This window comes from Pelobates fuscus, chromosome 7 (genome assembly GCF_036172605.1).
Source record: "Pelobates fuscus isolate aPelFus1 chromosome 7, aPelFus1.pri, whole genome shotgun sequence".
NCBI lineage: Eukaryota > Metazoa > Chordata > Amphibia > Anura > Pelobatidae > Pelobates > Pelobates fuscus.
Window position 1 is genome coordinate 112,325,677 of NC_086323.1, and position 23,165 is coordinate 112,348,841.

The 23,165-nt window shown below is 45.0% G+C and overlaps 1 protein-coding gene across 1 annotated transcript in view; it reads left to right on the forward strand.

Moving 5' to 3' along the window:
- The first annotated feature begins 695 nt into the window (after window positions 1-695).
- The window catches only part of GALR3 (galanin receptor 3), a 65,065-nt gene continuing 42,595 nt past the window's right edge, over window positions 696-23,165 (forward strand). The window contains exon 1 of the mRNA XM_063426419.1: window positions 696-782. The gene's annotated coding sequence lies outside the window, so the exon portion shown is untranslated. The remainder of the gene's footprint in view (window positions 783-23,165) is intronic.

Consider the following 23,165-nt stretch of genomic DNA (forward strand, 5'->3'; position numbering starts at 1 on the left):
CCTACACTGCACCCCTCAGAGATGCATTGAGTTAATGCATCTCTATAAGAAGATACTGACTGGTACAGTGAGGTGCATGCGCAGTAGCCTTCCACTATTCCTATTTGGAAGCAATGGATTGTCTGAGAACATTGATGACCACAACCACTGGCGGCAGGGTAGCAGCGGCGAGACAAGCATGCCGGGTGAATAAAGGTAAGTTAATCTATTTATTTACTTGTAGAGGTGCCCAATAATTCAAAGAATTATAATACCACTCTACTGTTCAGAATAATACTAGAGTGTTGCTGTAATGATAATTTGTGTAAATGTGTTTAAGTGGAGTACTTAATGTTTGTTCATATATTATGTCTGGAAAAGAGACCTGCAGCATTTTAGAAACCTGAACTATATGTCAATCAGAAGTGGACATCTCAAGCTAATGCCTCCTGGAAAGTACCTCTCTGCATGCAACTTGTACTGAATTAGAATGTAAGTGACTTTTTAAAGAAAATTTTTATCACAGTTTTTACTGAAAAGAAAAGATTATTATGAATAGCTTCACGGGTCAACGTAACCGCGCTCTGTTTAATAGGCATATATTCATCACTATTAAACAATCATTTGAATCAATCTACTATAGAGAGAAGGTTGTAAAATGAATTCTGATGCTCTTCTCAGTAGAACGTCCAGATTGCTCATTGCAATTTATCTAACAGCATCACTAGAAAAAAAAAGCAGAAAATGAACAGTGGACTTTTTAATTAAAAAAAAAATTGTCGAAAAAGAAACTGATTCACCAGGTAAAGTGCTAATTTCAAACATTACATATATAGTTGATCATGGTAGCAGCCACAAGTGTACATTCAGCAGATTGTAAAGTTTCCATCGGTATTCAGTTCTAAGCCAGAGCGGGCAAATACTGGGTATTCACATGATAGATACACTCAAGCCTCTACCTGTTTATCTGAAATGTTTTTGATATACCAATCTGTGATGTAATTCCAGTAAAATACAAGTTTAGCAGGCTAAGATTGCCACAAGGCATATGTATGTATATGTGTTTGTAGTATCAGTTAGTTAATTACACGTAGCTAAGATACTGTTATCACTGTACTGACCAGGTGCAGGAATGTAAGAACTGGAATTACGCGTCCCTCTCCTTTGTATCAGATGAGCCACGTGGTTAGACCGGATGGATGAGTTTAGACTCTATTTATTAAATAGGTTAAGGGTATGTGTGGGTGTAGTTAATTGTGGGAGGAGCTACAGTGCTATATAAGGAATGTACTCTATGTATTCAGTACTCAGACTTTGCTGTATTTTGGTGACGCTAGTCCCTCTGAGTCCCGATCGGTGATCCAATAAAGAATCTCTTCCTTCCTGAAGAAACCTGTGTCCATCTCTCTGTGCTTGGCTTCCGTCAGTTTCTCCGGTATCATTTGGTGCATTGGCCGGGAAGCTCATCGTTCAACGGTAGCTGAGAGGCAGAGGCGTGAGACGGTCTATCTTTGCCCACGTTCTCTACGGCTGCACCCCTGAACTTCTGCGTGGACCTCCCTTCGTCTCGGCGCCACTGGTCTGTTGTCCAGGAGATCATCGGCCTCTACGTGAGAAGTGCTGGGGTGTCCCCGTCGATGAGTGTGAACTCAGGTTCAGGAACGAGGAGGTAAGACAACTGCTGTTTTAGACGGCAGGACCCACTAGGGGTATACCGATTGTGCGGTAGGCCCAAAGGGGTTTTGAATCTGTGTATCTGCCCCCTCTGTCGGAGGGAAGGAGCGAAGGCGCACCGCTCGATCGAACGCTCTTTAGTCAGACCGTTTGATTTGGTTAGTCAGGCGGGGTCCTGGTGTAAATAGCCCTAGCCGGACACCGGTGTCTTGTCTAGACTAGCGTTCTAGGGTGTATATTACGTTCGCTAGGTCGGAGGGACCGGGAGACTAAGCGGCGCCTGTGTAAATTCGGTTCGCTAGTTCTCATCCTATCTGGGCTAAGTGGGAAGGCGTGTAAATTTGGAACCCACTAGACTTTTGATAGTGCGACTAAGAGGCGCCTGTGTAAATTCGGTTCTCTAGCTCGCTATATATGTGGTGATTGGGCAGTGTGGCTAACCAAAACGGGTGTATATAGTTTTAGGTAGTCCATTCAAGGTACTGGCCAATAGTTTAGTTGGGAATTGTAAATGTGTTAACGATTGTTTTAGTAAAGTGTATATCTTGTTAGATAGCGCGAGCTCAGCCGTCTAGCGAGAGTGTTAATAGTGTGTTGCTGTATTATAGTGCACGGTACCATAACCCTGTATATTTACTGACATTATATAATAAGTACTAATCATTGTCGTCCATTGCATGTTTAACACCATAACCACTAATAATTGTATTGTGACCTTAACTTGTGCTTTGACCTATGCTAACCGTACTGTAACCGCTATTTGTAAAAGACGATGTTACTGGGGTGTGTTATAGACGGGTAATTCGTATATAGAGAATTATAGCGTGGGTGACTGTATAGTTACGCCAAAGGGCATAATATTGATTATATAGTGACTGGTGTAACAGCTGTGTGTGTACGGGAATTCCCTGAGTGTTTATTGTTATTGTGTACGTTTCACTTGGTAACCGTACCACGTGGTGCTGTTGCCAGAGGAAACGGGTGTGACTGTTGAATAGTACGCGTGTATAGTATTCGTTGTCGACGACGTTCCATTGTTAAGTATGGGTGCGTCGCAGTCAACGATTCCGGATCCCTTAGGATGTATGGTTAAGAATTTTAAAAAGGGATTCAAAGTTTGTGATTTTGGGGTAAAGATGTCTCCTGTACGTTTGGTCACTTTGTGTACTAGGGAGTGGCCTACTTTGGTTGCGGCATGGCCGCCACGTGGCAGTTTGGATCCAACTCTGGTACAGCGCTTACACGTGGCTGTATCGGGTAGGCCTGAACTTTACGGCCAGTTTCCTTATATTGACTGTTGGAGACAGGCCGTAAATGACTCGCCAAAATGGCTCCAGACATGCCACGAGGAGCAGTGTCGCCTCATGGTAGCTAGGACTTGCTCGTCCACTAGGACTGGTGTTAGGCCCATTTTGGACACGCCCCCTGAGTCCGAGATCCCTTTGCCGCCCCCTTACTTTCCGTTAAGAAGAAGTGACGCAAACGCAGGAAGTCCTGCACCCCTCCCCTCATTACCCTCATCCACTTCCGCTTCCTCCTCCAGTACAGGATCCACCCCCCCTCGTACTAAATCTCCCCTTCCGGAACCAGAATCCACCCCCATTAGAAACGAATATCCTGATTTGGCGCCACTTCAGACTTCCGGTCAAGCTTCATCTAGCTCGGCTCGAAGTGTTTTATTTACGACCTTTTCCCAAAACCGACCTCCCACATCCCCATACCCTATCTCTCCCCGACCGGAACCCATGACTGACGCCTCTCTACGTAGCCCCATCCAAACCCGACAGTTGACTGGTGCCCAACAATTAAAGCACTATCAGATGCCTCTTCGTCTGAATCCCGGGTCAGCTTATATCGATGCCGCAGGTCAAATGGCACACGCTGACCCAGTCTTCGTATATGTCCCATTTACCACAACCGATCTTTTAAACTGGAAGACCCATAATTCCTCGTATACTGAGAAACCACAAGCTATGACTGATCTGTTCACCTCAATAGTACAGACGCATAATCCGACATGGGCTGATTGCCAGCAGTTACTAATGACTTTATTTAACAATGAGGAAAGGACAAGAATAAATCAAGCAGCCATTAAAGCATTAGAGGATAGAGCCCGTGCTTTGAACCAAGCCAATCCAGCAGCATGGGCCGCGACACACTATCCCAACACCGATCCCGATTGGAACGTAAATGGTGCTGATATGGTTCAACTCAGAGCCTATAGAGACGCTATAATTGCTGGCATGAAAGCCGGAGGAAAGAAAGCCATTAACATGTCGAAGACAGTTGAGGTGATCCAGAAAAGCGATGAAGCGCCCAGTGTCTTTTATGACCGATTATTGGAGGCATACCGCTTGTATACCCCCTTTAATCCGGAAGACGCAGACAATTCCCGAATGGTTAACTCCGCCTTTGTCAGCCAAGCATACGGAGATATTAAGCGCAAGCTACAAAAGTTAGAAGGGTTTGCAGGTATGTCCATCACCCAACTAATGGAGGTAGCAAATAAGGTCTATATGAACAGGGATACAGAAAGTAAGAAAGAGGAAGAGCGCAAGATGCGTAAAAAGGCTGATATGCTAGCGGTAGCGATCGCAGGCGTAGATAAACGGGGCCCAGATAGAGGCAATAATAGATGGAGTAGGGAGCCTTTGAGTAGGGATCAATGCGCGTATTGCAAGGAAGAAGGGCATTGGAGGAACGAATGTCCGCAAAGAGAGCAGTACGAGAGAGACCAACCCAGGGCAGGCTACGGAAACTTTAGAGGTAGAGCGAGAGGTAGAGGAGGCCCCGGAGGGAGTAATGGTTATAGAGGGAGTAATGGGAACAGAGGAAGTGTTAGGGAAGACAGGTATATTCCAGCAGCGCAAAGGTCCCGCGATAGAGAAGGTAGGGACTTTGTAGGATTGGCTGACACTGTCATGGAGGACTATTGATACCGACCGGGCTCCATCCCCCTTGGTCGAGCGGAGCCTATGGTCGATGTATCAATAGGGGGGAAAAGGAGTGCGTTCATGATCGACACTGGTGCTGAACATTCAGTGGTGACTAATCTAGTTGCTCCTCCATCTGGAAGGACTATTACTGTGATAGGAGCAACTGGAAGAAGTGCTGAAAAACCGGTTCTTAAAAGTCGACTCTGTACATTGGGAGGCCACGTAGTAAAACACCAATTCCTTTATATGCCTGAATGTCCAGTCCAATTGCTGGGACGTGATATGCTATCAAAATTACAAGCGCAGATTACGTTCCTACCAAATGGAACAACATCCTTAAAGTTTAATGGACCTTCAGGTATTATGACTTTATCCGTACCAAAGGAAGAAGAGTGGCGACTTTATACAGTGTTGACTAGCCAAAACCCTAGGAGTGATGAGACATTGTTTAACATACCAGGAGTTTGAGCAGAGAACAACCCACCAGGACTGGCCCGCAATATTCCACCAATAAAAATTGAACTGAAACATGGGGTTTATCCAGTGAGCCTAAGACAATATCACATTCCGCAGAAGGCTAAGAAGAACATCCAATCCTATCTGGATAAGTTCATACGGTATGGTATCCTAAAATTCTGTACTTCCCCCTGGAACACCCCATTGCTGCCTGTTCAAAAGCCCGGTACAGATGAGTATCGACCTGTACAGGACTTAAGAGCAGTCAATGATGCGGTTGTTAGCATACATCCAGTTGTACCCAATCCATATAACCTGCTTGCTTTAATTCCGGGCGGGGCTACTTACTTCACAGTCTTAGATCTCAAAGATGCCTTCTTTTGCCTCCGAATTGCCGCAGAAAGCCAATGTATTTTCGCTTTCCAATGGGAGAACGCTGTAACGGGCTCAAAACGCCAAATGACTTGGACAAGACTGCCCCAAGGGTTTAAAAATTCACCTACCCTATTTGGTTCAGCTCTAAGTCAAGATCTACTGGATTTCGAGTCTATCCCAGGAGAATGTGTATTGTTACAATATGTAGATGACTTGTTGATAGCAGCAGTTACAAAAGAAAAATGTCAGCAAGCAACGCACGATCTACTACATATTCTCTGGAAGGCAGGATACAAGGTGTCCAGGAAGAAGGCTCAGTTGTGTTTGCCAACTGTCAAGTATCTGGGATTCCATATCTCTGAAGGTCAAAGGATTATGGGGCCAGAGAGAAAAGAAGCTGTCTGCCAAATACCAATACCCAAGAATAGAAGACAAGTGCGAGAATTCTTGGGGGCAGCAGGCTTCTGTAGGATATGGATTCCCAGCTATGCGATACTGGCAAAACCTCTGTACGCAGCCATCAAAGGTACAGAGCACGACCCCTTCTTATGGACCCAAGAACAGCAAACGGCATTTGAAGATGTGAAGAAGGCTTTGATGAGTGCCCCAGCATTAGGTCTACCTGATCACACACGACCATTCTACTTATATGTACACGAGCAAAGAAGAATGGCTGTGGGAGTATTGACACAGTACTTGGGATCATGGCAAAGACCTGTTGCCTACATGTCTAAGCAACTGGATGCAGTGGCCAGCGGACTTCCACCTTGTCTAAGAGCCGTAGCTGCAGCCGCCCTGCTAGTAGCTGAAGCCGATAAACTCACTCTGGGTCAAGAACTTTATGTACGAGTCCCACATGCAGTACAGACGTTGTTGGATTACAAAGGAAATCATTGGTTTAGTAACAGCCGTATGACCAAGTATCAAGCAATGTTGTGTGAAAACCCAAGAGTGCATTTAGAGACTGTAAACACCTTAAATCCAGCTACCCTTTTGCCGCAACCTACTGAAAGTCAACATGATTGTTTGGAAGTAATGGATGAAGTATTTTCAAGTAGACCAGATCTTCGTGATTTTCCCATCCAGAACCCCGATGTTCAATATTACACCGACGGCAGTAGTTATGTGAAAGAAGGGATCCGCTATGCAGGATATGCAGTGACAACAATAGACAAGGTGATAGAAGCTCGGCCACTGGCGAAAGGAACATCAGCACAAAAGGCAGAATTAATAGCACTAACACGAGCGTTACAATTGGCTGAAGGTTTAAGAGTAAATATCTATACGGACTCTAAGTATGCGTTTTTAACCACTCATGCCCACGGAGCTTTGTATAAAGAAAGAGGACTACTGAATTCAGAAGGCAAAGAAATCAAGTACGCAGCTGAAATCCTACAACTATTGGAAGCAGTGTGGGAGCCGAAAGAAGTCGGTATCATACATTGTCGAGCGCATCTGAGAGGAGATGGTGATGTAACCAAGGGAAATCGGATGGCAGATAGTGCAGCTAAGCGTGCTGCTGAATCAGGAAGACAGGAGTATGTGGGGCATATAGCTGCTCTTATACCAACTCCACTGTCCCAATGGACTCCAGTTTATACAGCTCAAGAAGAGGAGTGGTTAAAGACTGAACCGGGAAAGTATTTGGAGAACAAGTGGTATCAGCTAGAAGATGGAAGAATAGTCATACCAGCATCACTAGCGGTAGAAATTGTCCAAAATTATCACAACGGGACACATTCTGGGAGAGACAGTACTGAAGAATCTCTCAGGAAACATTTCTACATACCAAGATTGTCCAACTTGACTCAGGCCATTGTACGCAGATGTGTAACGTGTGCTAAGAATAATGCAAGACAAGGACCAGTAAAGCCACCAGGAGTCCAGTTTATGGGGGGACTCCCCATGTCCGATCTACAAATAGACTTTACAGTAATGCCTAAATCGGGTGGACATCGTTACCTGTTGGTAATTGTGTGCACCTATTCAGGCTGGGTAGAAGCATGTCCTACTCGTACAGAGAAAGCAGGAGAAGTTGTAAGATTCCTGCTACGAGAAATAATACCCCGATATGGACTACCCTGTTCTATAGGATCGGACAATGGTCCAGCTTTTGTTCATCAGTGCCTACAACAACTGACTCATATGCTTGGTATAAAGTGGAGGCTTCATACTGCATATAGACCCCAGAGTTCTGGTAAGGTAGAGAGAATGAATAGAACTATAAAGAACCAGTTGGCTAAAATGTGTCAGGAAACCCAACTTAAGTGGAACGTTCTCTTACCCATAGCTTTATTGCGAATCCGCAGTACCCCTACCAGAAGGATGGGCCTCTCTCCTTTTGAAATCATGTATGGGCGACCACCTCCCGTACTTGGTAACTTAAGGGGGGACTTGAGTCAGTTGGGAGAAGGAATTACCCGGCAGCAGGTTGTAGAGTTGGGTAAGACTATGGAGGAGGTACAGAAATGGGTACAAGATAGATTACCTGTGAATATTTATCCCCCTGTTCATAGTTATCATCCAGGAGACCAAGTGTGGATTAAAGAGTGGAATAATGTACCGTTAGGGCCCAAGTGGAGAGGTCCTTATGTTGTTCTTTTGTCTACCCCTACAGCGATAAAAGTAGCCGAAGTAACTCCGTGGATACATCACTCCAGGGTTAAACCAGCAGCAGTCGATTCTTGGCAAATTACAGCAGATCCAGAGAATCCCTGCAAGATCCGGTTGAAACGCACTACTCAGTCGGAGTAACGAGGAATTATTGTGGATTACAAATTTTATTGTTACAGGTGTGAGTGAGAAGGCCATAATAAAGCCTGTCCGCTTACCAACACATAGTGTATAAGCCAGGAAAGTCTCGAAGGGACACCTGTGAAGACGAGCAGAACTCCATTCCCTGCAGCCCTCACATCCTGGAAGCTGAGGTTCCATCGCACGGACGAAGACTGAGGATGACGGCGAAAGATGTGCTTTTGATTGTGTTTATTTATATGTGTTTTTATATTCAGGAAGGTAGAGGTACCGACACTCCTAGCTGTGAGGTATGCATTAAGACTACGAGAACAGGTAACCATATTTCCCAAACCCTAATTTGGCATTCACAATACGAATGTAAAGGAGAGGTATCAAGATGTAGATACCTAAATATAGACTATAGTGTGTGCCATTTAGGAGTAGGAGAACCCAAGTGCTTCAGTCCAGAGTATCAACCTCGTACAATTTGGTTGACTCTCAGGAATGGAGATCCTCAGGGGACCCTAATTAATAAGACGGTGTTAGAATCCGTACATTCTTCGGGTGTTCTGCTATTTGATGCATGTAAGGCGATATCAAGTGGTAGAAAACCGTGGAATGTATGTGGGGATCTTAGATGGGAGAGGACGTATGGGTCTAATGATAAATATATTTGTCCCAGTAGTAAAAATAAATATGTGAGTCCTAGATGCCCAAATAAAGACTATAACTTTTGTCCATATTGGTCTTGTGTGGGGTGGGCGACTTGGGGACAGACAGTAGATAAAGACATGATAGTGACTAAGTTGCCGACTAGCCCTTATTGTAAGTCTATGGAATGCAACCCAGTCCATATACTTATTAATAACCCCGACAAGTTCCTAGATAAGTATGGAAATTTATTTGGGTTTCAGATATACGGGACGGGTTTAGATCCTGGGACATTATTGTTTATAGGAATAGAGACTGATACGGTATCCTCCCAGACTCATCAAGTATACCATTCCTTTTATGAAGAGATGAGTATAGATAATAAGATCCCCCATAACGCTAAAAACCTGTTCATTGACCTAGCTGAAAGTATTGCCGGTAGTCTTAATGTTACCAACTGCTATGTGTGTGGAGGTACTAACATGGGAGACCAATGGCCTTGGGAAGCAAAGGAGGTAATGTCCGGTTCTGAGGCAGTTGACCAACTAATATCTACACAAGCCGATTATCATTTGAGTGTTAGAGGTAAATCTGAGTGGAGATTAAAGACCTCCATCATAGGTTATGTTTGCATAGCAAGGAAAGGAATAATGTATAATACTTCTGTAGGAGAATTAACTTGTCTAGGGCAAAAAGCTTATGATGATGATACTAAAAATACAACTTGGTGGTCGGCTTCAAATGTCTCAGAACCATCTAACCCGTTTGCTAGATATGCCAGTTTAAAGGATGTGTGGTTTGATTTATCCATCACATCTACCTGGAGAGCCCCAGCAAATTTGTACTGGATCTGTGGTAAGAAAGCCTATTCGGAGTTGCCACAGGACTGGGAAGGGGCATGTGTGTTGGGTATGCTCAAACCATCCTTCTTCTTGTTACCGATTGAAACAGGTGAGACTTTAGGTGTTAAAGTGTATGATGTGAATCATAGGAAGAAAAGGGGACCCTTAGAGATAGGCACCTGGGAAGATAATGAATGGCCTCCCCAGCGTATCATAGATTATTATGGGCCAGCCACGTGGGCAGAAGATGGTACCTTTGGTTATAGAACCCCAATTTATATGCTCAACCGTATTATAAGATTACAGGCGGTGGTTGAGATTATTACTAATGAGACCTCACAAGCACTCAATCTTCTAGCGAAGCATAATACCAGGATGAGGACAGCAGTGTACCAAAATAGATTAGCCTTGGATTACCTTTTGGCAGTAGAGGGAGGTGTATGTGGGAAGTTTAACCTGAGCAATTGCTGTCTTCAAATAGATGACGAAGGGCAAGCAATAGCTGAGCTTACTAGCCATATGGTTAAACTAGTGCATGTGCCTACTCAGGTATGGAAAGGGTACAATCCAAGTAGTTGGTTTGGTAGCTGGTATGAGTGGTTTGGAGGGCTTAAGGCAGTGGTAGGTGGAGTCCTACTGATTTTACTGTTGTGTCTACTCCTACCGTGTCTTATACCCTTAGTAGTTAGGTCTGTGCAAAGCCTGATAGGAAGTATAGCAGAGAGGAAGGCTGCTGCACAGATAATGGCGATATATAAGTATAAGGCTCTAGATCAAGGAGAACCAATGCAGGAAGATGAGTGTTAAAAGATTCACATCATAAGATAAGTCTGGTCTGGTTCATGGTAACCTGAGGTATATGCAAACCAAGGTTAAGTGATGCCTCAAGTAATTGTGAAATATCAGAGGCATCAAAGGGGGGAATGTGATGTAATTCCAGTAAAATACAAGTTTAGCAGGCTAAGATTGCCACAAGGCATATGTATGTATATGTGTTTGTAGTATCAGTTAGTTAATTACACGTAGCTAAGATACTGTTATCACTGTACTGACCAGGTGCAGGAATGTAAGAACTGGAATTACGCGTCCCTCTCCTTTGTATCAGATGAGCCACGTGGTTAGACCGGATGGATGAGTTTAGACTCTATTTATTAAATAGGTTAAGGGTATGTGTGGGTGTAGTTAATTGTGGGAGGAGCTACAGTGCTATATAAGGAATGTACTCTATGTATTCAGTACTCAGACTTTGCTGTATTTTGGTGACGCTAGTCCCTCTGAGTCCCGATCGGTGATCCAATAAAGAATCTCTTCCTTCCTGAAGAAACCTGTGTCCATCTCTCTGTGCTTGGCTTCCGTCAGTTTCTCCGGTATCAAATCTACAGACATTCTGTAACATATCAACCACATTACTAAACAAAAATGTCAGAGGTCTTCTAGCTATATGTGTCATTTTAAACTTGGGAGATTAATGCTGTGAATATGCAAAAGCATAACAAATATACTACAAACCCAGAGCCTGTACTTTAAAACTTGAAAAATACTAATATTTTGCATGATATGACATCTCCTTATCATCCACTGTAATTGAAATCTCTAAAACAAAATCTGTTTAGGACTAGCGGTTGACAGTCTTCAGCATGCCAGATGTCGTGGACTACCTTATTGCTCTGTGTACTTTGTTGCTGTGTGTACGTTGTTGTTGTATGTGCTACTTTGCCTTGCTGTTAGAGCATTATGGGCAGGGCTATTGCAAGCATTTTTTGCTACACAGGCAGGGCTATTGCAAGCATTTTTTGCTACACAGGCAGGGGTGGACTGACCACTCACAGGGCCCTCAGGCAGTGGGTGATCAGGCCCCCCCCCCCCCCCCCCCCTCCTGGTACAGGGTTTTTTGGCCCCCTACTACTCCTCTCCCCCTTCTTTCTGCTGCTTTCACACATGTATTATGTGTAGGCTGCCCAGCACACATAATGGCTGTGTGAGAGCCACACAGCCCTGACTCCTACACCCGCAGAGCCCCCAAAAATGGCCCGATTTGCTTTTAAGGGGTTAACCCAACCAAAAACAGTGTTTTAATAAACATTGTTTTTAGATGGAGTAACCCTTGCTGGCGTGCCTCCCCAGCAATTAAAATAAAGAAATAAAGCACATTTATTTACACACTTCCACTGTTTTTGCTGATCACACCACAAGCAGCATCCCCCACATGTGCAACCATACATGTGTTTGGAGTCTGCTTGTGGGGTTGTGTGTGGGGGGATGCTGCTAGTGATGTTGCTTTCCTGTATGTCAAAGTGTTGTGTTAAAATGAATAATTTCTCTTGTTTTACCTATTGTACAGCGCTGCAGAATATACTGGTGCTATATAATTGATTGCAAATGTGTGTAGGCTGTATGCAATATTGAAATGGTGGGTATGCTGTTTGTGATGTATATGTGTAGGGAGGCTGCATGTGGTTTTGTATGTGTGGGGATGCTGCTTGTGGGATTGTGTCTATACAGTGAGGCTCCTTGTGGGTTTTTGCGCGTGTGAATGGGGCTATTTGCAGTGCCGTATGTGAGTGGAGAGGGCTGGTTGTGTTGCAGTGTGTGTGGGATAGAATCTGTAGTAGGCATCTGGTGGTAACTGGGGCTGTAGTGTGTGCGTGTTTGGATAATAGAGGCTCTACTGTGTATAAGTAGGATAGTGGCTGTAGTGTGTGCCTGTGGGGATAGATGCTGAAGTAGGTGCAGGGGGAGGAGTGGGGACTGAGGTTGGCATGGGGAGGCACGGGCCTGAGGTGGGCGCAGAGAGGCCCGGGGGGCTGAGGTGGGTGCAGGGCGGCACACAAGGCTGAGGTAGGCGGGGAGGCTGAGGTAGGTGCGGGGCTGGACAGAGTATGGGGTGGAACATAGAGGTTGTGGTGAGAGCAGGAGGGGATATAGGGGCTGTGGTAAGTGTAGAATGGGACATAGGGGCTGTAGTGGGTACAGAAATGCATAGGGGCTATGGTAGTTGGAGGTGGCATAAGGGATGTGGTGAGAGCATAGGGGCTTAGGTGGGTACAGGGATAGGTAGTTCCTGGGGTGGGTGTTGAGAGGAATGGTGGCTGCGGTGAGTGCAGGGAAACTGAGGTGGGTTCAGGGGGGACTGAGGTGGGTGCAGGTAGAGCTGTGGTGAGTACAGAGAGGCTTGGTGAGGTTGGTGCAGGGAGACAGGAGGCTGAGGTGGGCTGAGGTGGGTGCAGGGGGCAGAGGTGGGTGCAGGGGGAGATGTGGTGTGTTCAGGAATGGCTGTGGTGGGTGCAGAGGGGGCTGAGGTAGGTGCAGAAGAGCTGTGGTGGGTGCAGGTACACAAATTGCTGTGGTGGGCACAGTGAGTGACATAATGGCTGTAGTGGGCACAGACAAGGAAATAGGGTCTGTGGTGGGTACTGGAAGGCATTGGAGAAGAGGGGGGCTGAAGTGGGAGCAGAGGAGGCTGATGTGAGTACAAGGGAGCTGAGGTGGGTACAGGGGGAGATGTGGTGGGTGCAGGGAGACAGGGGTGAGTGCAATGAGGATGTACAAGAAAAATCTATAAGGAGCTTACCTGTGCTGTCTGCCTGGCTGCTGCAGCTCCTTATCTTCTGGGTGCTCTTCAGGCGAGGGAAGGAAGTGATGTCACTTCCCGGCCCCGCCTCTTTCTCTTCACACACACAGCACCGCACAAGTGCTGAGAAAAGAGAGTCAGTGAGGGGGGTTTACCTACAGAGTGATATGTTGCAGGTGCCCTGCAACATATCGCTGGAATATGGCAGAAATCATGTTTTTCTGGCTGAGGAGATTAACATACCCCCCTGAACATGTCATCTTGTCAGCCTCTCTGTCATTATAAGATGAAGCATCTGTCTCCAAATCTCTCCTGTTAACATATAAAAGGTACACATATTTATACCCTAGGTGTCTTCATTTTAGGGTTACTGTAGTTCATATATAAAAAAGTAACACTTCTTTTACTTTATTAATTTTAGGACCTCCCTTAACTTGACAAAGCTACAAGGCCATAACTAAAACGTAAGGGTGCACACGTCATGAGATATTCCCTGACTTAGGACAAGATGGCATCTTAAAGTCTGAACATCTTTATCTGTTTAGGGTTACCGCAGTATATTATGTACTGAAAGAGTCGTAGCATAGCCCTGAAGCTTGTTTATGCATTATTATTGTTGTATTTCGTCTGGCACAAAATGGCGTAAACATAATATGCACTGAAAGTAGGTAAAAGGTTATTGCTTAGAGAAACATGTATAAAAAAACAATATGTTCAATTTCTAACACCTACATTGGCGTTGTGGCAGGCTTATGCAATGTATGATCATATACTGTAACTAAACCCCCATTATTTTTTGCCTAGATTAGGTGTTTTTAATAAAACTAACAAAATTGTTCAAAAGTGAGTGCGCTGGATTTTCATTTTTACTGTACTTATTGGCTCCCAGCAGCACCCCATTTAAGTATGTTTAGGTGAGTGCAGCCAAACCCTTGTTTTCTCCATTTCTAACACCTTGTCAGTTTGCAATATCTCTTAAAGACGAAGTACACAGTTTGAGAAATACAATATTTGCATTTGCCCATAACAACTCGGCCCTCGATCCATGACTGATCTGCCCAAGTGGTCAGTTCGCCCCTGTACACAGGCAAAAATACATTTTTATGTTTCCCATGCCCCCAATGTCTCTTAACCCCCTTTTGAATTTCCTAAGCTCTTGTGTTTATTTTCCCCCCATGTTCCCCCTTTGCGTGTCTTACACATTCTGTGTGTGTCTCTTACTCCCCCTCCTTTGCATGTCTTAAACTTCCTCAGGCCACTTTGTGGGTCTCATACTTCCCCCAAGCCTTTGTGTGTCAGGGTTTGGTGTATGGAACCTGAAAATGCAGAACTTGTACTAGCAAAAACAATAAACAAAAGTCCAAGGCAAACAAATCCAATAGGGCAAGGCAGAGTAAGGAAATCCAGGGTTCAAAGTCCAGGCAGCAATGGTTCAGTAACGAGGGCAGTATGGGGCTGTCCATCATCTGGGCTGCCATGGGAGGTAATTATGTTTTCAGATTGATTCCAGCCATACCCACAGACCCTACAGGTCCTGCAGCATGGAATGATCATGCACATCTCCCAATCATCTATCATTTCGTGTGAGATGTGATGTGATCAGAGTTTGAAGTTTGCGGTCTGCCTCTGGCATTTGCGCATGCCACCGGAGCAGCAAAGGAGTGAAGGTAAGTCATGAAATTGTGTCTCTTATTTCTCTCACCCCTTTGTGTGTCTCTTTCTCACCTTTCCCTGCACCTATGTGTGCCTCTTTCTCCTTCCTGTCCCTGTGTGTGTCTCTTTCTTCCATCCAGCTCCTCTGTGTGTCTCTTCCCCAAGCACAGTTGTGTGTCTCTGTCTCCTACCAGTCCCTTTGTGTTTCTCTTCTCCAAGCTCCTCTGTATGTCTCTTCCCTCCAACAGATTGTCACTCATTGTCACTCCCCCCCAGCCATTTTGTGTATCTCTTTGCCCCTTCCCCAGCTCCTCTCTGTGTGTGTCTCCTGTCAAACCCTTGTGTATGTTTCCTTCTCCCCTTTCCTCAGCCCTTTTAGTATGTCTCTCATTCACCTCCCCCAGCCCTTCTGTGTGTCTCTTTCCCCCTTTCCACAGCCCATCTATGTGTGTCTATCTCTCCTACCCTAGCCCCTCTGTTTGTCTCTGCCCTCAGCCATTGTTCTGTGTATCTTTCCCCGCAACTCCTCTTATGTCTCTTCCCACCAGTACCTTGTATATTTCTGCCTCCAGCCCATATGTGTGTCTCTTTCTCTCCTCAGGATCATCTGTGTCTCTTTCTCCTTCCAGCCCCTCTGTGTGTCTCTTTTCCCCAACCCCTCTGTGTGTCTCTTCTCTCTAGAACCTCATCTCTTTCTGCCCTCCAGCCACTTTGTGTGTCTCCTTTCCTCAGCCTCTCTGTATCTATCTTTCCCAGTCCCTTTGTGTTTCTCATTCCTGACCTGCTCTTCTGTGTGTCTCTCCCACCCCAGGACCTTTTCTCTTTCTCCCCCCAGCTTTGTGTATCTCTTTTTATTTCCCAAGCCTCTCTGTATGTCTCTTTCCCCCAGACCTGCTGTGTGTCTCTTTTTCCGCTCCCCAGCTCCTTTGTGTGTCTCTTTCTATCACACTCCAGCCCATCTGTGTGTCTCTTACTCTCCTTCCCAGCCCCTCTGTATCTATTTTTCCCCTTTCCTAGACCCTCTGTATGTCTCTCCCCCAGACCCTCTGTGAGTCTCTTCCAGCATCCCCCGTGTGTCTGTTTCCAACCAGCACCTTGTTTCTTTTTTCCCACAGCCTTTTGTGTGATTTTCTCTCCTTCCCTAGCCTGTCTGTGTGCCTCTTCCCACCAGCCTCTCTGTGTCTCTCTTTCTCTTCTTCACTAGCCACTTTGTGTGTCTATTTCCCCCATCCCCTCTGTATGTAGCATGGCTGTGCAGACCACAGTAGAATATCTCAGTGAACAACTTCCTGTTAGACTGAGCCACATCTGCACAGCTCTATGCACATTTCCTTCCTGCTAGCCATCTGGACCTTGTACTCTCTGAGCCAGTGCACCCTAAGGTGACCACCTGTACCTCCTTATGTTTACACCAGTCCTCAGTCCACAGCATATGGAGTGCCGAAGGTTGCCTACCCCTGAAAAAATGTTTGCATCTTTACTCTTTATTGTTTTCTACAGGAACTGTATATAGGGCTAATTTTCTATTGTCACGCTTCATTCCTCTTACCTTTCACTCTAAAAATGCTACTCCTTTCATCAAGCCCAACAACCATTTGACCAAGTAAAGATTTAATTTACCTCTGCTCTGACTCCTAGAACTAACCTTCTCTTGAAATCCTTTCCTTGTGCTGCTCAGTAAGACTTCCCTGTCATTCTCCAGTTGCTTTCCATTTTAGAAAAATCACCCAAGCAGAAGTAAAAATGAAAAGCAACTTTTTGTCCATTAAATTTTCTTTTGAACAAAGACAGCAAGTGATGTTCGCTGTTCTTTGCGTTTTTTTTTTTTAAACAGTTCCTTTGTAAAGGTTAATTATATTCAGTCACTGTACCGTTGCTTTTTATAGAAGCTGCACCCATATCACACAATACTGACAATCCTTCTAAAGAAATAATTGTAGAATATAGCAATTTAAATAAGGTTCTGATGGTATATTACAATATGTTTGCTTCCAGCAGATTGATCATGGTTACCATTAATCACTGATTGCAACTTCTATTTTCTTTAAGTGCACATTAAAGGGCCTAGTCTTCAGAAATAATGTGTTTTTTTCTAAAATCAACCAACATTCAATATGATTTACTAAATGGCGGTGAAACTGTAGCAGATAAAATGAATTACATTCCAAAGTCATTTGAAGGATCTTTGATATTTACTACCATGGATTCTGAGCATCTCAGCTTAGCCACCGAAATTATTTTCCCAGCATAAGACTTGCAAGACTTGTTAGAGAGCTATGATTTAAAGTCGGCCAATCACCAATGACTAATGATCAAGACTATCAAGGAATTTGCTGGGAAGCATTAACAATTTACCAGCTCAGTCACCCTCAGACAAGAACATAAATGAAGTAATTTTTATAACTTCCTAAATGTCTTTATTTCAGCCACCACAGGTTTGACAAAGGCTTTTCCAGAGTGGAAACATTGCCAGGTTACCACTTGGTGGATGAAATAAAGGCACATTGGAAATTATAAAAAAATACTTTGATGTTTATGTTCTTGAATATTCAAGGTGACCGAGATATATATAACGGGCTCTCCTGCCTTGAATGTTCAGACTGGATGGCAAAGATGAAGCCATTTTGTTCCCTATCCATTTTTGGAGTAAATGTTAATGAAGTTACATTGGATTAATAATACATTTTAATATTGACTGAAGATTAAAGGTCTTCAATCATGACCGGTAAGAAAGCAATAAAAAAGTCATTGGTTAAAGCTCTGATTAGTAACATAAAAATAACATACCAATGGTTATGGTACTTTTAGGCTCAACCTCCGAGAGTCTCTGTGGCACCGGTGGCTTGGTCTTCACTAACCAGTATTGCTATTGTGGAGTAGAAATGCCACGTTGGCCATAGCTATTTTGTCCACATTTGATGCCATTCACTGGCTTTGTGGGAAGCACATATTGTAGGAAGTATTTATCTAGGAAGCTGACAAGCATCCTATAGAGACAATTTCAGAAGCTAAGGATCACTGTGTAGACAGTTCCAGTAGTCATGAAGCCACCAGATTAACTAGAGAATATGATTTTGCTGATTCCTCCCCAGAGACTATATATGCTGCAGTTCAATGAAGGTAAAATATATACTGTTATTTAAATGACTATTATTGTTGGATAACCTTGGCTCCTTTTGTACTCACAGATGTTTCAGTATTAATGGTGATTTATTATACTGTAGTTATTATGTAACCAAACCTTTACTGCCTGGTAATTTAATGTTTCTAACTTTCATGCTAATTCACTCTTATTCATATATTATTATTGTATGTGTTAGTACAAAATAAAAAATATTTATTATGCCATTAGAGATTTCTGCTTAAAAGGAATTAACTGCAATATATTGTTGAGGTTATAGTGCAATGAAACTGTATGCAGTCACTTGGGTGTTTGTCAATTTATTTTCAATCAGTTTGACAAAATCCAAACGAAACTTAAACATCCATCGCCCACTCCAGTACTTGCAAAGTCACACTGGGGGGGAGGGGGGGCGGGGCTGGGCCGCCAGGCTGCACAGCAGCAGAACCTCATGTCTCCTGGCCAGGGCTGCCATCAGAAATTTTGGGGCCCCTGACAAAGCACAAGGTCTGGGCCCCCTCCTCCCCCCCCCCATGTGTAGTGAATGCAGAGAGTGTGTTAGTGTGTAGCAGATGCAGAGTGTGTGTTAGTGTAGTGAATGCAGAGTGTGTTAGTGTGTAGCGGATGCAGAGTGTGTGTTAGTGTAGTGAATGCAGAGTGTGGTAATGTGTAGCGAATGCAGAGTGTGTGTCAGTATAGTGGATGCAGTGAGTGTGTTAGTGTGTAGTGTATGCAGAGTGCATGTTGTATTAGTGAATGCAGTGTGTGTATTGTATTAGTGTATGCACTGTGTGTGTTAGTGTATGCAGTGTGTGTTGTATTAGTGTATGCAGTGTGTGTTGTATTAGTGTATGCGGTGTGTGTGTTTGTGTATGCGGTGTGTGTTGTATTAGTGTATGCAGTGTGTGTTGTGTCAGTGTATGCAGAGTGTGTTGTGTTAGTGTATGCAGTGTGTGTTGTGTTAGTGTATGCAGTGTGTGCTGTGCTAGTCTATGCAGAGTGTGTGTTGTGTCAGTGTATGCAGAGTGTGTGTGTTGTGTTAGTGTATGCAGTGTGTGTGTTGTGTTAGTGTATGTGGTGTGTGTGTTGTGTTAGTGTATGTGGTGTGTGTGTGTTGTGTTAGTGTATGCAGTGTGTGTGTGTTGTGTTAGTGTATGTAGTGTGTGTGTGTTGTGTCAGTGTATGTAGTGTGTGTGTTGTGTCAGTGTATGTAGTGTGTGTGTGTGTGTGTGTGTTGTGTCAGTGTATGTAGTGTGTGTGTTGTGTCAGTGTATGTAGTGTGTGTGTGTTGTGTCAGTGTATGTAGTGTGTGTGTTGTGTCAGTGTATGTAGTGTGTGTGTGTTGTGTCAGTGTATGTAGTGTGTGTGTGTGTGTGTTGTGTCAGTGTATGTAGTGTGTGTGTGTGTGTGTGTTGTGTCAGTGTATGTAGTGTGTGTGTGTGTGTGTGTTGTGTCAGTGTATGTAGTGTGTGTGTGTGTGTGTGTTGTGTCAGTGTATGTAGTGTGTGTGTTGTGTCAGTGTATGTAGTGTGTGTGTGTGTTGTGTCAGTGTATGTAGTGTGTGTGTGTGTGTGTTGTGTCAGTGTATGTAGTGTGTGTGTGTGTGTTGTGTCAGTGTATGTAGTGTGTGTGTGTGTTGTGTCAGTGTATGTAGTGTGTGTGTTGTGTCAGTGGATGTAGTGTGTGTGTGTGTGTGTGTTGTGTCAGTGTATGTAGTGTGTGTGTGTGTGTCAGTGTATGTAGTGTGTGTGTGTGTGTCAGTGTATGTAGTGTGTGTGTGTGTGTGTTGTGTCAGTGTATGTAGTGTGTGTGTGTGTGTTGTGTCAGTGTATGTAGTGTGTGTGTGTGTGTTGTGTCAGTGCATGTAGTGTGTGTGTGTGTTGTGTCAGTGTATGTAGTGTGTGTGTTGTGTCAGTGTATGTAGTGTGTGTGTGTGTGTGTGTGTGTTGTGTCAGTGTATGTAGTGTGTGTGTGTGTGTGTGTGTGTTGTGTCAGTGTATGTAGTGTGTGTGTGTGTGTTGTGTCAGTGTATGTAGTGTGTGTGTGTGTGTGTGTAAATGTCCAATGAGGAGGGGGAGGGGGGGCATTTTAACATTATTTAAAAAAAATTTAAAAAAATGTAATTAATTAAATAGACACAGGTAAGCAGGGAGGGGGGAGATTCCATCCCCGGTGGTCCGGTGGGGCCCCCGGGTTCCCTGTTACCGCAGAGGGGGCCCAGGCAGCACACTGCTTCTCCTCTTCTCTCCTCCAATAATGCTCGCGAGACCCGCGGAGCGTTGCCATGGCAACCGGCTCTCGCGAGCGTTATTAGCAGGGAGGAGAAGAGAAGAAGCAGTGTGCTGCCTGGGCCCCCTCTGCGGTAACTGGGAGCCGGGGGCCCGGGGCTGCACACATAGATAGCGATATTCGCTATCTATGTGTGCAGGGAGGGAAAGTGGGGCCCGAGCAGTCCGGGCCCCCCAGGGCCGCCGGGCCCGTGACAACTGTCACGGTTGTCACCCCCTGATGGCGGCCCTGCTCCTGGCCTGAGCCCTGGAAAACTGCTTAAAAACAGCGCACAGAATACAATACAGCTGGATTTCTCTGCATAATACTGAAGAAGAACTCATAAGCTATCTCACGATACCAAACGGAACCCGGTAATGGGATGGGAACATTGAGACTCCACACGCGGGCCCACGCACCATATTGAGCCTGGACATGTACGGCACCTGTGGGCGCACAGATAATGGCCCAACAGGCCAGGGAAGACTGAATCCCGGCAATTCTTCACTGCAGACAGCAAAGCCGTGAGGGGTGGCCCGGCCCCGCTTCCCCCCCCCGGCCGGTGGGGGTAATCCCGGCCAGGGCCGCCATCAGGGGGTGACAACCGTGACAGTTGTCACGGGCCCGGCGGCCCTGGGGGGCCCGGACTGCTCGGGCCCCACTTTCCCTCCCTGCACACATAGATAGCGAATATCGCTATCTATGTGTGCAGCCCCGGGCCCCCGGCTCCCAGTTACCGCAGAGGGGGCCCAGGCAGCACACTGCTTCTTCTCTCCTCCTCCCTGCTAATAACGCTCGCGAGAGCCGGTTGCCATGGCAACGCTCCGCGGGTCTCGCGAGCGTTATTGGAGGAGAGAAGAGGAGAAGCCGTGTGCTGCCTGGGCCCCCTCTGCGGTAACAGGGAACCCGGGGGGCCCCACCGGACCACCGGGGATGGAATCTCCCCCCTCCCTGCTTACCTGTGTCTATTTAATTAATTACATTTTTTTTTATTTTTTTTAAATAATGTTAAAATGCCCCCCCTCCCCCTCCTCATTGGACATTTACACACACACACACACACACACTACATACACTGACACAACACACACACACACACACACACACACTACATACACTGACACAACACACACACACACACACACTACATACACTGACACAACACACACACACACTACATACACTGACACAACACACACACACTACATACACTGACACAACACACACACTACATACACTGACACAACACACACTACATACACTGACACAACACACACACACACACACACACACACACTACATACACTGACACAACACACACACACACACACACACACTACATACACTGACACAACACACACACACTACATACACTGACACAACACACACACACACACTACATACACTGACACAACACACACACACACACTACATACACTGACACACACACACACACTACATACACTGACACACACACACACACTACATACACTGACACAACACACACACACACTACGTACACTGACACAACACACACACTACATACACTGACACAACACACACACACACTACATACACTGACACAACACACACACACACACTACATACACTGACACAACACACACACACACACACTACATACACTGACACAACACACACACACACACACTACATACACTGACACAACACACACACACACACTACATACACTGACACAACACACACACTACATACACTGACACAACACACACACACACTACATACACTGACACAACACACACACAAACACACACTACATACACTGACACAACACACACACACACACACACACACTACATACACTGACACAACACACACACACACACTGACACAACACACACACACTACATACACTGACACAACACACACACACTACATACACTGACACAACACACACACACTACATACACTGACACAACACACACACTACATACACTGACACAACACACACACACACACACACTACATACACTGACACAACACACACACACACACACTACATACACTGACACAACACACACACACACACTACATACACTGACACAACACACACACACACACTACATACACTGACACACACACACACACTACATACACTGACACACACACACACACTACATACACTGACACAACACACACACACACTACGTACACTGACACAACACACACTACATACACTGACACAACACACACACACACTACATACACTGACACAACACACACACACACACTACATACACTGACACAACACACACACACATACTACATACACTGACACAACACACACACACACACACTACATACACTGACACAACACACACACACACTACATACACTGACACAACACACACACTACATACACTGACACAACACACACACACACACACACACTACATACACTGACACAACACACACACAAACACACACTACATACACTGACACAACACACACACACACACACACACACTACATACACTGACACAACACACACACACACACTACATACACTGACACAACACACACACACTACATACACTGACACAACACACACACACTACATACACTGACACAACACACACACACACACACACTACATACACTGACACAACACACACACACTACATACACTGACACAACACACACACACACTACATACACTAACACAACACACACACACTGCATACACTAACACAACACACACACCACATACACTAACACAACACACACACTGCATACACTAACACAACACACACACTCTGCATACACTGACACAACACACACTCTGCATAGACTAGCACAGCACACACTGCATACACTAACACAACACACACTGCATACACTAACACGACACACTCTGCATACAC